Source organism: Calypte anna, chromosome 2 (assembly GCF_003957555.1).
Source record: "Calypte anna isolate BGI_N300 chromosome 2, bCalAnn1_v1.p, whole genome shotgun sequence".
NCBI lineage: Eukaryota > Metazoa > Chordata > Aves > Apodiformes > Trochilidae > Calypte > Calypte anna.
The window spans coordinates 127,973,028-127,986,208 of NC_044245.1; the positions used below are offsets into that span (position 1 = coordinate 127,973,028).

General features: G+C 44.6%; 1 protein-coding gene across 1 annotated transcript in view; it reads left to right on the plus strand.

The window, feature by feature from the left end:
- Positions 1-58: 58 nt before the first annotated feature.
- The window catches only part of LOC103536315 (neural-cadherin), a 52,038-nt gene continuing 38,915 nt past the window's right edge, over positions 59-13,181 (plus strand). The window contains exon 1 of the mRNA XM_030445858.1: positions 59-133. The gene's annotated coding sequence lies outside the window, so the exon portion shown is untranslated. The remainder of the gene's footprint in view (positions 134-13,181) is intronic.

Genomic DNA, 13,181 nt, shown 5'->3' on the forward strand with positions numbered 1-13,181 from the left:
TTCGAGCTGGCCTCTCCCGGCGCCGCACCCGTGGGGGTCGACAGGGCGTCGGGGCGGCTCTACCTGCGGCGGGAGCTGCGAGCGGGCGGCCGGGCCGAGGTGCTGGTCAAGGTGCACGGCGGCGGAGGACGAGGTGAGAGGCTGGGGCGCGACGGGGACGGCACGGGACCGAACGGGTGGCGGGGATGGTGCGCGTCTCCTCGCCGCGCTCCTCCGCCGGGGATGGGACGGCCGCGACATGGCCGGGCGGGGACGAAGTGTCGCCCCACGGGTGGGGGGGAGGCTGAGCGGGCTGGCGGAGAGTCACTCGGGGACACAAGTCAGGCTTGTCACTCAGGGAGATGCGGCTGCGCTGATGCCACCCTCCGCGAGGTGTGGGTATCCGAGGGCGGCTGTGGCAGCTGCCCCCCAGCTGCGTGTGACGGTGTGGAGGTCTTGTCGAGGGAGGTGATTCTGCCCCCCTACTCCGCTCCTGTGAGACTCCACCTGGAGTACTGTGTCCAGTTCCGAAGCCCCCAACACGGGAAGGACATGGAGCTCTTGGAACAAGTCTGGAGGAGAGACACAAAGATGTTGAGAGGGCTGGAGCACCGCTCCTATGAGGGAAGGATGAGGCATTGGGATTGTTCAGCCTGGAGAAGAGAAAGCTCTGGGGAGACTTCATAGTGGCCTTCCAGTACCTCAAGGGGCCTACAGGAGAGCTGGGGAGGGACTTCTTACAAGGGTGTATAATGATAGGACAAGGCGGAATGTTTTTAAAGTGGAAGAGGGTAGATTAAGGTTAGACATCAGAAAGAAAGTCTTTAGTGTGAGGGTGGTGAGACACTGGAACAGGTTGCCCAGGGAAGCTGTAGATGCTTCTACCTCAACCCGGTAGTGTTGAAAGCCAGGTTGGATGGGGCTTTGAGCAACCTGGTCTGGTGGGAGGTGTCCCTGCCCATGCAGGAGGCTTGGAACTACGTGATTTTTAAGGTCTCTTGCAACTCAAACCGTTCTATAATTCTGTGCTTCTGTGCTGAGTCTTTTCCAGTATTAAGAGAAGGTTTTGCCTCCTGCCATTGAAGTAATGGGAGAAATGTGGACAATGGTCTTTTGGTTGATGTGCTGTAAGGAATTCCTGTCTCAGCAGGTTCACCTCTGTAAAACTGGAGGGCTCTGGTCATGGGTTAGCAAGCAGTTAAAGGGGGAAGCACATCACAGCAGACAGCTTGTCCTATAGCAGGGGGAGTTTCTGCTCACTGTGGCCTTCCATGAGTTGAGAAGGGAGAGGTGACATTACCCTGGGAGTGCGTGTTTACAGACCTGCAGTTACAGCCCACTGTTTAGTAGTTATTTTGTGACTGTTGGCTGAACTGCACTGAAGTGATGGTGGAAGTCAGCTACAGTGATGGCAGAGCAGAGCATGGGAAGGGGAAGAAGATGCTGCACTGTGGATGTCAATCAGCTTAATAAAAAATAACAATTATCTGAATCTGGAATCCTAGGAGTTGATTTAGAGGGTAAAGTGGAATCGTACAGTTATACCACTGTGTGAGTCCTCTGAAAAATCACCAGCTTACATACTGTATGAGGTTCTAATAACAAAGCAAAGAGAAGGAGACTTGTTAAACTTCTTCAGTCATGTTAAGCTCCAGGTATGTTATAGTTACTAAGGACACCCTTTCCATGTGTTATTTTCATCTTATTCAGAGTAAGTTTGTTGGGTTCTTTGTAACTGTAGCTGAGGTTTCTGGTAATGTTACTGGTTATAGTATGTTTGTTTATTTGCTTTCCTTCAGATATTTACAGCTTCTTGGGTGGGGAGAAATTTACAGTTTTCTGTAAATGGTTTTTACAGCCTATTGCCTGGGAAGTGTGAAACAGAGCTAGGAGGAAAACCAGTGTGCTGAGGCATGCTCAGGGCTGTGTTTGTTACCACTGCACACTGTGTACAGGCTGAGAATCCCAGAGCTGCCTGTCTGAGAGACTTATTCTTGCACAAATGGTTTGTGTCATGAAAGTGAGAAACACCAAACATAGTGAAAAGGATGCACAATACTTCCAGGTACTAACTTTAGACAAATCATCCAACACTGGAAGTAGAACTTCTCATTCAAGCTTAAGATTGAGTTGAAAAAGTGACATGTTGCTTGGCTGTCTTGCTTATTCATAATGAAAACAAGTAACCTTGTGAGCAGTGCTGTACAAATGATTAATCATGTTGTCCTCTCCACTCTGTTGCTGCACAACATGTTTTTACCACTGTCTATGCACTGATAATGTATTGACAAGAGATGAGCCTCAGGGAGAAAGGAATTCGATGATCAAGTGGGACAAGGTCATTTAAACACTCCTTTAAGCTGCTTTGAAATTCAGAACTATCTCCCAATATTGTGCAGTAGTGAACCTGAGATCTTTTTCTGGCTTCTTATTTTATGGGAAGGTGAAGCTTTGAGCATTTTTTATCTCAAATACCCTGGTGAGCTGTCTAAAGCCTTAACTTTTTTCTGTTCCCCATTTCTCCTATTGCCTCTTACTGAATATAGTTAGCAGTGGAAGATACAGTAATCAATATTATGGAACATATGCCAAACTTTTAATCCTCTCATTAATTGAAAACAAAACTATTGGACCCTTATTAATTGCCATCTCTTGTGTAAAAGTCGTGAATGGATTCGGGCATTTTGCAGGTGCTGCTTCTCCAGTGAGCCAGATGTGCTGGGGTTTTGGGTTTTTTTAGGAAAAGCAAGGGGGTTTTTTTGGCACTTAAGTAAAAAGGAAGTCAGATATTAACTTAGAGCCCCATCTCTTGAAACTGTAGCCCAGGGAAAACAATGTTATGTGGTTGAAATACTAAAGTAAATTGAATGTGGAGAATTATAACTTTCTGAATCCTACTTGTTGTTCAGTAGTACTCATAGTAAGGATATGTATGGGGCTGACATCTCTTCCATGGGGCCACACAGCTTGCATTGTGAAAATACAGTCCTTCTTCCATGGAGCTTACACTTGGTACATTGCAATGAGGTTTGCACAACTCCCCTGAATCAGCTTACATACCTACACAAAGCAGTTGGCATCTTCTTTAGGAATCTGACAGGTTACCCCTATGTCTCAAACCCTTGCTGACCTGTTGTCAGGGTTTAGGCCCAGTTGGTACCAGCCAGCCCTCTGATCACTCACCCCCACCCCGACTGCGGGACAGGGAGGAGAAAATGCACCTTAAGGTTTGTTAATTGAGACAAAGACAGGGAGGTTTGCATTCCCCAGTTACAGTAATGGGCAAAAACCAGACAGGGAAGGATCTTGGGAAGCAAAAAACCCTAATTTAATCTACAAGAAGAAAGAGAAAACATGTCCAGATCTTAATACCTTCTTCCCCACCCCTCCCCTCTTCCCACGCCCGGATCCCTTCCCTCCCGCCTCCCACTCGGAGCACAGGGGAGGGGCAGGGGGGGTTCAGGGTCAGTTCCCCACACGCTGTTTCTGCTGCTCCTTCCTCCTCAGGGAGAGGACTCCTCGCATTCTTTCCTTGCTCCAACACGAGGCCCCTCTCATGGCAGAGTCCTTCATGAACCCCTCCGACATGAGTCCTTCCCACAGGTGCAGTCCCTCAGGAACTGCTCCAGCCCCGGGCTGCCTGCAGAGTCACAGCTGCCCCGGGAGCAGTCACCTCCTCTGGCACGGGGTCCTTCATGGCTGCAGATCCACATCTGACCCTCTCTGCCATCCTGCACAGGCTGCTTCTTCATATCTGGCCCTCTGTAACACATCAGGGGCTACAAGTCCATATTTACCCTGCCGTGTTCCTTCAGGGACTGCTCCACTGTGCTCCTCCATGGGCTGCAGGGGCACCGCTGCCATCTCACCATGGGGACACCTTTCCCCCTCCTTCTTCACTGACCTTGGTGTCACTGGTCTTTTCTCAGGCATTTTTCTCTCACTTCGTCCTCTCCTCTGCTTTGCAGATCTCTTTTTAAGTATTTTTTTAAGTTCAATTTTCCCTTTCTTCAATATGTTACTCACAGAGGCCTATCCAGCTTCCCATATCAGCTTGGCCTTGGGCAGAGGTAGGGAAGGGATTGTAATGGGGGCAGCTTACAGCAGCTTCTCACAGAAGGCACCCCTGTGGCCCCCCATGCTTCCAAAACACCACTGCACTGACCCAGGACACCTGTGTTCTGCATGAGTGGAGTTGAGGGGTTGGAACCTGGAGTTTAGAGAGGAATCTTGGCCAAAGATAGGAGCTATTAAGCTGCCCTCTCCTTATCCACATTTTCTTCCGGGACATTTAACACTGACCGTGCCATCAGAATGCAAGAGAACAGCATGTAGCCTCAAATGGGGAGGGTGGGGAAGGGGTGAAAGGGCTGTAGCTCTCTTTCCCTTTCAGGTCTTCCTCTGTTCATGAACACGTGCCCACACCTGCAATCTCCTGTGTAGGTTCTAATACTTGTTACTGAGTTATACAAGCAAGGATTTGTGCAGCTACACAACCATCTCCTCTTCCTCCACCTGGGGCTGTCCTTTCTGTAGCTGGGGGTATGCACCGGTGCACCCTGTATAGAAGCTTTATGTTTGGGACATTGTCCATCATGTTTCAAAAAGTCAAGGAGCAGAGTTTCTTACCCTGTGCTTTGATTCTAGCAGACTTTCAGCTCAGCTTTATTTTTTTTAATCTTAAGGGCCTACAGTGAAGGGCTTATAGAGAGCATGCTGTGTGCTTGGAATAGGAGACCAGCTGGATGGATTCTGTGCTACTGCACACTGTAGATACAGCCCACGTACTGTCAGACTCAAAACACTCCTGGTAAGAAGTCATTCCATAATCTACAAAGGTTATTTTTCTTTAATAAGGAAATTCAAAAACCTAGCAAGACAAATGTCTTCCTTCTTCAGCATATCTGCAGTGCTCTGAAGAATAAGTTGAGGCTAGGAACCCTCTAAATCTGGGTTGCCTCAAGACATTGATGTGAGGCAAACACCAGCAGGTAGTTTATTATGGAAAGGAGTAAAACAGCTGTAAGACTGCTCCGTGTTTCCATGTTTTGGAAGTAAGATGGATCTCTTAATCCCCTGGGCTCTTTCAGGTGGGATAACAACTATTTACCACTGTACTTGAATTCCAAGGAGATAGATCTTAAATCTGACTGAGGAGGCTGTAGCATAATGACTTCCTCTGGCATGGTGTTTTATGGTAGAATGTGATCAGTGTTGAACCCTTATGACTCACTGGAAGCAAACTACATTTTAAAAAAGCATCTGTCATTCCTGAGAATACAGCCTTGACCGAACACAGAAACATTCAGTGGTTTGAGTGCCTTGTGCTTTCTTAAAAAACTTCCACCAGGATGCCTACTGGGAAAGGAAAACCTTTTAATCTGTGTAATACAGCTTCTGCAAAAACTAACAAGTAATCCATATATGTTGCTGAGGCTATGATTTCAAGTCAAGATATAGCTTAGGGGGTTGGATTTTTTTTATGGAGGTAGCAATGGCCCTTTGCTTCCTGGCACCCCCTGAAATTTTTAGAACAAAATAAATCTGACTGAAACTGAAATCTGACCTGGCAATCAGGTTTGGGGTCATACTATGTACTACTTGGTTGGGGTTTTTGGGGGGTTTTTTTAGTTTTTTTTTTTTTCCCACTGCTGGTATCAGACTGATTAAACCCATCTGTGGATACTGTTGCTGTGCTTTCAGATTCAGTGCCAACAGAGAAAAAGCTTGCTTCAATTAAACCATGAAACTGTCTTAATGGCCAGGGATCATTAGACAAAACATCAGGCTCCAGGTTGAAGGTTATTGTGTTACCCTGTCTGCAGGTATCTTTGGAAGAATCTTACTGTAAAAAAAAAATTACGTAAAAATATAAAATGACCCAGAGGTAGTGAATAAGTGGTACAAATATCTGATAAAGTCTATGGCTGAGAAACCAACAAAAAGCTTAAAAACGGAAAGGTAAATGTAAAGTTTGTTTTTCAAATTTTTCTAGTAAGGTATGTAGGAAGCTATTTAAATTATGAGAAAGCTTTTATCATAACAAGTTAAAGAGAAAAAGCAATAGGAGACTTTCAAAATAGAATATTCAGCCCCTTAATCTTAATGTTTAACAACTTAACGTTAAATCCTTTTATACAGCACGTGATTTCATATTTCTGAGTTTCCTTTACATTACAACAGCAGGAAGGCATTTAAAAATCTGTTTTAGACCCATATCAAAGCTACACCATGCCAGAAACATCCCTACAAGCTCACAGTGCTATCTCACTCTCCAAGAACAGAGTTGTGTGGCAGGATTTAATTTTTGTGTAAAGGCAGGAGCTGGCTGATCTGCAGCTGCCTTTTCCCACCTGCATTCCACATGGGAAGCCCAAAATACATGCCTACCATGTTTTCACAGGTAGTTTGTTCACATAAGGATCCCTAGGCAGACGTGCATGCAGCTTTCTCCTATGGGAACACGGCTCTGAAGTGGAATTGATCCTGCTCTCGTTCATGCACCTCTGAATGCTGTCCTCACTGGAGAGCAGTAGTGGCTTCTCAGGAAGCATCTGATTGCATAAAGCCTCAGCAAGGAACTTTTTGTATTAAAACCGTTTGAGCAAACCTCAAGGAAAAACTTGTGTTAAAGGAAAATACTGACACAAGAAGTGTCATAGCGTTTCTGCAGAAAGACTGGGACTGGAAGCAAAGTGATTCCCAACCACTGCAATAATCATATTCTGCCTCTCAGGAAGGGGATCTTTTGTGCCCCACACAAACTATTTTGAACTTGGTAAGTGCCACTTCAATGAGGAAGAATAGGGGCTTTGTTGCATGAGACAATAGTAAGACAGAGGCAGCAATTGGGAGCTCATCTAGGGGTTGGCTTCTCAAAGGATTTTGTGTTTCCTTTGTGATGCTGCCCCCATAAAAATCTTTAGGAATCTTCCTAGAAGTTGTGACTATACATTTTGATCCTCTTTTTTGTTGGCAGACAGGAGACCTTGAAGGTAACTTCACCTCAGTGACATAAATACTATATTGGAGTGTGCTGTACCACACAAATGTCTATTTTGTGTGCATGGTTTTCCCTGCTTTGTGAAATATTGACCCAGAGAGTGGAAAATGAAGTAGTGAGGATCAAAACAAATTGAAGAATAGAAGAATTGAAGAATTCTTCCTATCAAGGGTAAAAACTGAATTATCTGCAGAGAGGAGCAACTTTTAAATGCCCAGATTGTACCTGTTTCTTAGAGCACTCTCTTTCTTTAAAAAGGAATTTTAAAAATCATCCAAGTGTCTGCTGTTCTGCTGACTCCTCAGCACAGTCTGACTTCCTCACCAACTGAAGTGCCTGCAAATAATTATGGATCATATAGTATCTAATAGCATCTTTTAGTGGCGATTAGTAGGGTGTTAACATGGCAAGCTTTAAAAGACTTTTTAAATGAAGAATCCTGTCATCTGGAAGCTTTTGAGCTCCTGTAAGTAACTCCCACCTTCTCTGTGGTGCTGTGAAGGGTTCCTAATCCTTGTGGCTGGTTGGTCATGGGCAGCTGTTGGTAGATACAGGAGATCTGAGGTAAAGATGCTGCTTCTGTAATTACAGGTCTGGCAGTGCACCAGAGCCTTCTTCTGGAAACAGAAACTAGAAACGTTTTAAAAACTGACACCAGAAAAGGATGACACCACAGTCAAGCTTTAAAGGCTAGGGAAAAATGATGTGGTATCAGAAAAGATACGACAGATTTTGCAGTCCTGTTTCTGCATCTTCCTGAAGCCTTTCCTGTGGTGTATCCACATCTGCCTGTGGAGATGTCTTTGCTCCACAGCAAATGCCATAGGTGTCTGACACCCTGTGTGGTGGAGAAACCTCCTGTAGTTTGCATTCACACAAAAAGTGAAAAATTGGCTGAAGATTTGTTTTTGCTGCCCATACAGTGGTGTGTGAATAGAAAACATGTCCAAATGCTGGTAAATAAGAAAAATATGTCATGAAAACCATGCTAACTGATGTCTGCAGGCTGGTCTTTTGAGCTTGCTGGCTGTTGTTAACCAAGGAGGGAAAACTGAAACCCACTGGCACAGCTTTAGGTGGTGGAGCTGGTACAGTGACATTGCTCAACTGTTCTGTGGCTGTGGGCTGTTCACCCACAAAGTAATGTAGTGGTCTGTGGGCTGTCAAGGGAGTAAAGAGACCTATTTCTATAGCTGGGATAGTGAAGATATTACCCTGCCTTCAAGAGATGGACCTCTCTACTTAGTCCAACAGAGACCATTTGCTACAAAAATATTCTAAGGGGATGCTGTGATACCCCTGAGCATTGTATCCAACTTTTGGAGTTTTTTGGAGAAGCCCTGTCTGTTAATTAACAGAAACTTCACCCTTAAATGACACCAAGTTGGGAGCAGCGTCAGTCTGCTGGATGGTAGAAAGGCTTTACAGAGGGACCTGGACAGACTGGATCATTGGCCTGAGACCAACTGTATGGAATTCAATAAGGCCAAGTGTCAGGTCCTGCATTTTGTTCACACAGCCCCAGGCAATGCTACAGGCTTGGAGAAGAGTGGCTGGAAAGCTGCCTGGCAGAAAAGGACCTGGGTGTATTGATTGCCAGTTGGGTGAATATGAGCCAGCAATGTGCCCAGGTGGCCAAGAAGGCCACTGGCATTCTGGCTTGTATCAGAAATTGTGTGACCAGCAGGACCACGGAAGTGATCCTGGCCCTGTGCTCAGCACTGGTGAGGCCCCACCTCAAGTACTGTGTTCAGTTTTGGGCACCTCAGTACAAAAAGGACATTGAGGTGTTGGAGGAGGGCCAAAGAAGGGCAACAAAGTCAGTGCAAGGTTTGGAAAACATCCCCTGTGAGGAGAGACTGAGGGTGTTGGGGATGTTTAGTCTGGGGAAACAGAGGCTGAGGGGAGATCTTATCACTCTTTACAAGTGAGTCTTTTTTTTTCACCTGAAAGGAGGTTGTAATGAGAGTGGGTTTGGTCTCTTCTCACTGGTGACAAATGACAGGACAAGGGTAAATGTCTTCAGGGGAGACATATGATTATATCAGGGGAGATTTAGTTTGAATATCAGGAGAAGCTTCTTTACAGAAAGGGTTGTTAAGCACTGGAACAGGCTCCCCAGGGAGCTGGTTGTGTCTCTATCCCTGACCGTGTTTAAAAATCATCTGGATGTGGTGCCTGGGGACATGGTTTAGTGGTGGGTCATCAAAACTAGGGTAACAGGGTTAGGATAAGGTTGGACTCGATTAAGGTTGGACTTCTTGAAGTTATTTTCCAGCCTGAGCAATTCTATGATTCAATGATACAAGCTTGCAAGAAGAGGCACTTGCAGTGCTTTCATGCACTTGTCCCAAGGATGGCACAGGCATATCTACTCTAATATGTTAAAGTGTGATTAGTCTTCAAAGACAGAAATTTAGCAGTTCTACATTGCATGGATGGTCATGTGTTGAGTTCCCCCATCCTTGCACTTGTTTTGTCTTAACCCTTTTACTTAGGTTTCTCTTGGCTGGTGGCTGGTTGACATCCCTTTCATGCCATCCCAGACATGCCTTTCTTATCTGTAAATAAGGGGTAGAAACCTTGGAGATAGATTGATATCTCAAGCAAAACCATCCCCTTAATATTCCCTTCCAGACTGATGATACCAAGACTCTTTTTCAAATATGTGGTGCAGAGGCCAGGACTTTTACCCTGTTGACAGCCTCATTTCACAGGCTGTAGGGGCTGGTTTCCTGATTATTTCCTTCTTTTCAGTGGATGATTCTTATTGGCAAAATGGGTGAGCTGTAACATCACTGGGTGATGTTGTGTTTTGTTTTAACAGGATGCCATGGTTGTGTCAGTGGAACAATATAAAACAGAATTGATCTCAGAGGCTTGATCTGTTAATGCCTTTGCAGTTACGACAGTTGAAAAACCAATGCATTGCTGGGGAAAAAACCCTACTTTATCAGGACTCTTTTTGTTTCACTGATGCGTTTCAAGTCAATGTGATAGTTTTCTGTAGTATTTAATTGCCATGTTCTCATTCCTCAAGTCTGTGCAAAGAGGAAACATCTACCAGAATAGATGTAACAAAGGCTTTGAGTGCTGCTTCTGATTCTTTTTTTTTGAATGATAAGGCAGAATAATGCTGTTTGACTGGCCTCTGGTTAGTCTCTGGTGCTTTTTCAACACTGATTATTTTAGAGTTTGTGACTTTCAACTTAGATCTGACCATGGTACCAGTCTTTTCTTCACAGAATTATGCAATTGTTTCAGTTGGAAAAGACCCTTAAGATCATCAAGTGCAACTGTTAACCTAGCACTGTCAAGTCCACCACTAAACTGTGTCCCTAAGCACCCCATCAACATGGCTTTTAAATAACTTCAGGGATGGTGACTCAACTAGTTCCCTGGGCAGCCTGTTCCAGTGCCTGACAATCTTTTTGATTAAGAAATTTTTCCTAATATCCAACCTGAAACACCCCCTTCCCCCATCACAATTTGAGGCAGTTTCCTCTCATCCTATTGCTTATTACTTGGAAGAAGAGACCACCCCAGCCTCCCTGCTTCTGTTCACTCCCTGCCAGGATTAGAGCTCTGATGTTTTTATGGAGAGAACCTGGGCTGTTCTGTCAGTGTGCTTGCAGGTTGCTTACATTTAAGATTTGTTTCCTTGCACAGAGAGAGCAGCTCTTAGAAGCAGAAATAAATGCTGAGAGGCTGAAGGAATGAGACATATCTCAGCTGCAAAAAGATACTTCACATGATATCTGAAGTTTATGACCACAAGTTGCTGCACCATGGCCCTCCAGGTTTGGCCTCATCCTTTATCTTTCCTTGCACATGAGGTGCTGTTTCTAGAGTGACATTTCCTCCTTCCCTTACTTCTTACCTTTAAGCAAACAGCTTTAGGTCCAAAGAATGTTTATGCTTAGAAGTTCCCCCAGGCTTCTGGGGAATGAGTGACGTGTGGACATGTCAGAAATCAATGAGATACAAAAGCTGAAGGGCAGAGGGATTAAAGAATGATGGAAAGGATTTAACAGTCTTGCTGGTACCATGCCCCTGCCTAGAGGCAGGCTTTGCTTTAACTAAGTGATTGCTGGCAGATATTTGTCTAGTCAGGTCTCAAAGATCTCACTGATGAATGATCTCCCACCTCTCCACTGCTATTGAGTGCTCCATTATCCTTAGAATCAAAAAATTGCTGGGGGATTCCCTTTCTCCCAACATCTAACACAAAAAATTTCCCTGGGTATGCGAGTTTGTTACCTTTTGCTTTGTGGGGTATGGAACAGCTGACTGGTTTAATACACCAGACCTTAAGCATAACACTGTTAGCATGTGCCTTGCACTCTTCTGAAAATCTCCAGGTCTTTCCAGCTGTCTTGATACACCATGTTTTCTGGTTGCATCCTTTGCACTTCTCTGGCTGCTTGCCAGCTGGCCCACATCTTTCTTGACATCCAGTCCACAGACTTTTAGTTCTCTGGAACAGGTTACACGGGGAGGTTGTGGAGTCTCCCTCCTTGGAGACATTAAAAAGCCATGTGGAAAAAGTCCTGAGCAGCTGGCTCTAGATAGGCCTGCTTGAGCTGGGGGCTGGACCAGATGACTTACAGAGGTTCCTTCCAACCTCAGCCATGCTGTAAGTCTGTGATCTGAGGCTTTGCTAGTGTCACAGTTTTACCAGGGTTCACTGAGAGCTGAATATGAGCCATTACTGTGCCCAGGAAGCCAAGAAGGCTTTTTGTATCAAAAATAGTGTGGCCAGCAGGAACAGGGAAATGATCATCTCCCTGTACTTGGTACTGGTGAAGCCACATCTTGAATACTGTGTTCAGTTTTGGGCCCCTCAGTAAAAGAAGGACATTGAGATGCTGGAGCATGTCCAAAGAAGAGCAATGAGGCTGGTGAAGGGTCTGGAGAAAAGTCTTAAAAGGAGCTTTAAGAGGTTGTTTAGCCTGGAGAAAAGGAGGCTGAGAGGAGATCTTACCATTCTCTACAACTACCTGAAAGGAGGCTGTAGTGAGGTGGGGGTTGATCTCCCTAGTAACAAGTGATAGGATGAGGAGAAAAAGCTTCAAGCTGTGCCAGTGCAGGTTTAGATTGCCTATTAGGAAAAATTTCTTCACTGAAAGAGTTATTAAATGCTGGAACAGGCTGCCCAGGTAAGTGGTTGAGTCACCATCCTTGGAAGTATTCAAAAGACATGGCAGTCAGGGAGAAGGCTTAGTGATGGACTTGGCAGTGAGTGGACTCAATGATCTTAGGGGCCTTTTCCAACCTAAATAATTCTATGATTCTGCAAGTCTATTTAGATATGCATTTCAGAGAAGAAGGAGGTGAAGTTTTTGTTAAAGTCCAGAAAATTACTGTTAATTGGAACAACATTAATATTTCCCCTAGCACACTGTCCTCAAGTCGATGAAGTTTATTCTCTTTTATGTCTTTTTTAAAGCATAAAGCTCTTGTTTGAGGCTCTGGTTTGATGTGGTGGTGTTTTTTCCAAATTTTGCAGCAAGATTAGGACTTTGTTATTGCTTGATATTTAACACTTGGCTCACCTACGTGGGACAATAACAAGGAATAAGCTCTACAATTATAGTTCTTTGAAATCATTCTCTAGGTTTCACTAAGTGGGAAAAATGCTCAACTAGATATTAATCTTCACACTAGATATTAATCTTCACAGAAATTAGAACCGCCTGAATTAGACCAATGAATTAACACAAATATTTTTAATGCTGTGTGCCTACAAGTTTTAACTCTGTTACTTGACCCTGGGTCAACTGAGAAGTGTGTTTCTCACTTCTCCCTCTTGGCTATGAATAAAATACTGAGCACTACAGCTGCTCCTGTGAGCCACTAGCTCGTGATGAGGGTTCTGCCTTGTGTTACACCAAACAGTATGGAGAAAAAAATTCTTAGAGGAGCAGATTTAACAAATGTATCCATGTATGCCATGTCAGTACATTAGAAAACCAGAAAACATGTAATCTAAGAATTTCCTCTAGCTAAAGAAACCATGTCTTAAATTATTTCAAATACTTTAAAGCCCCCACAAAACTTCAACAAAATCTTTTCCTGATGTTCCTGGGAATGATTACCTCTGGTAAATTTATCCAGCAGGTATTTTTACTCTGGGGTAAAGCTGCTTCTAAAAAACACAGGCTTTGCATGGCAGCAGATGTGTTTATCTGGGCGCAGT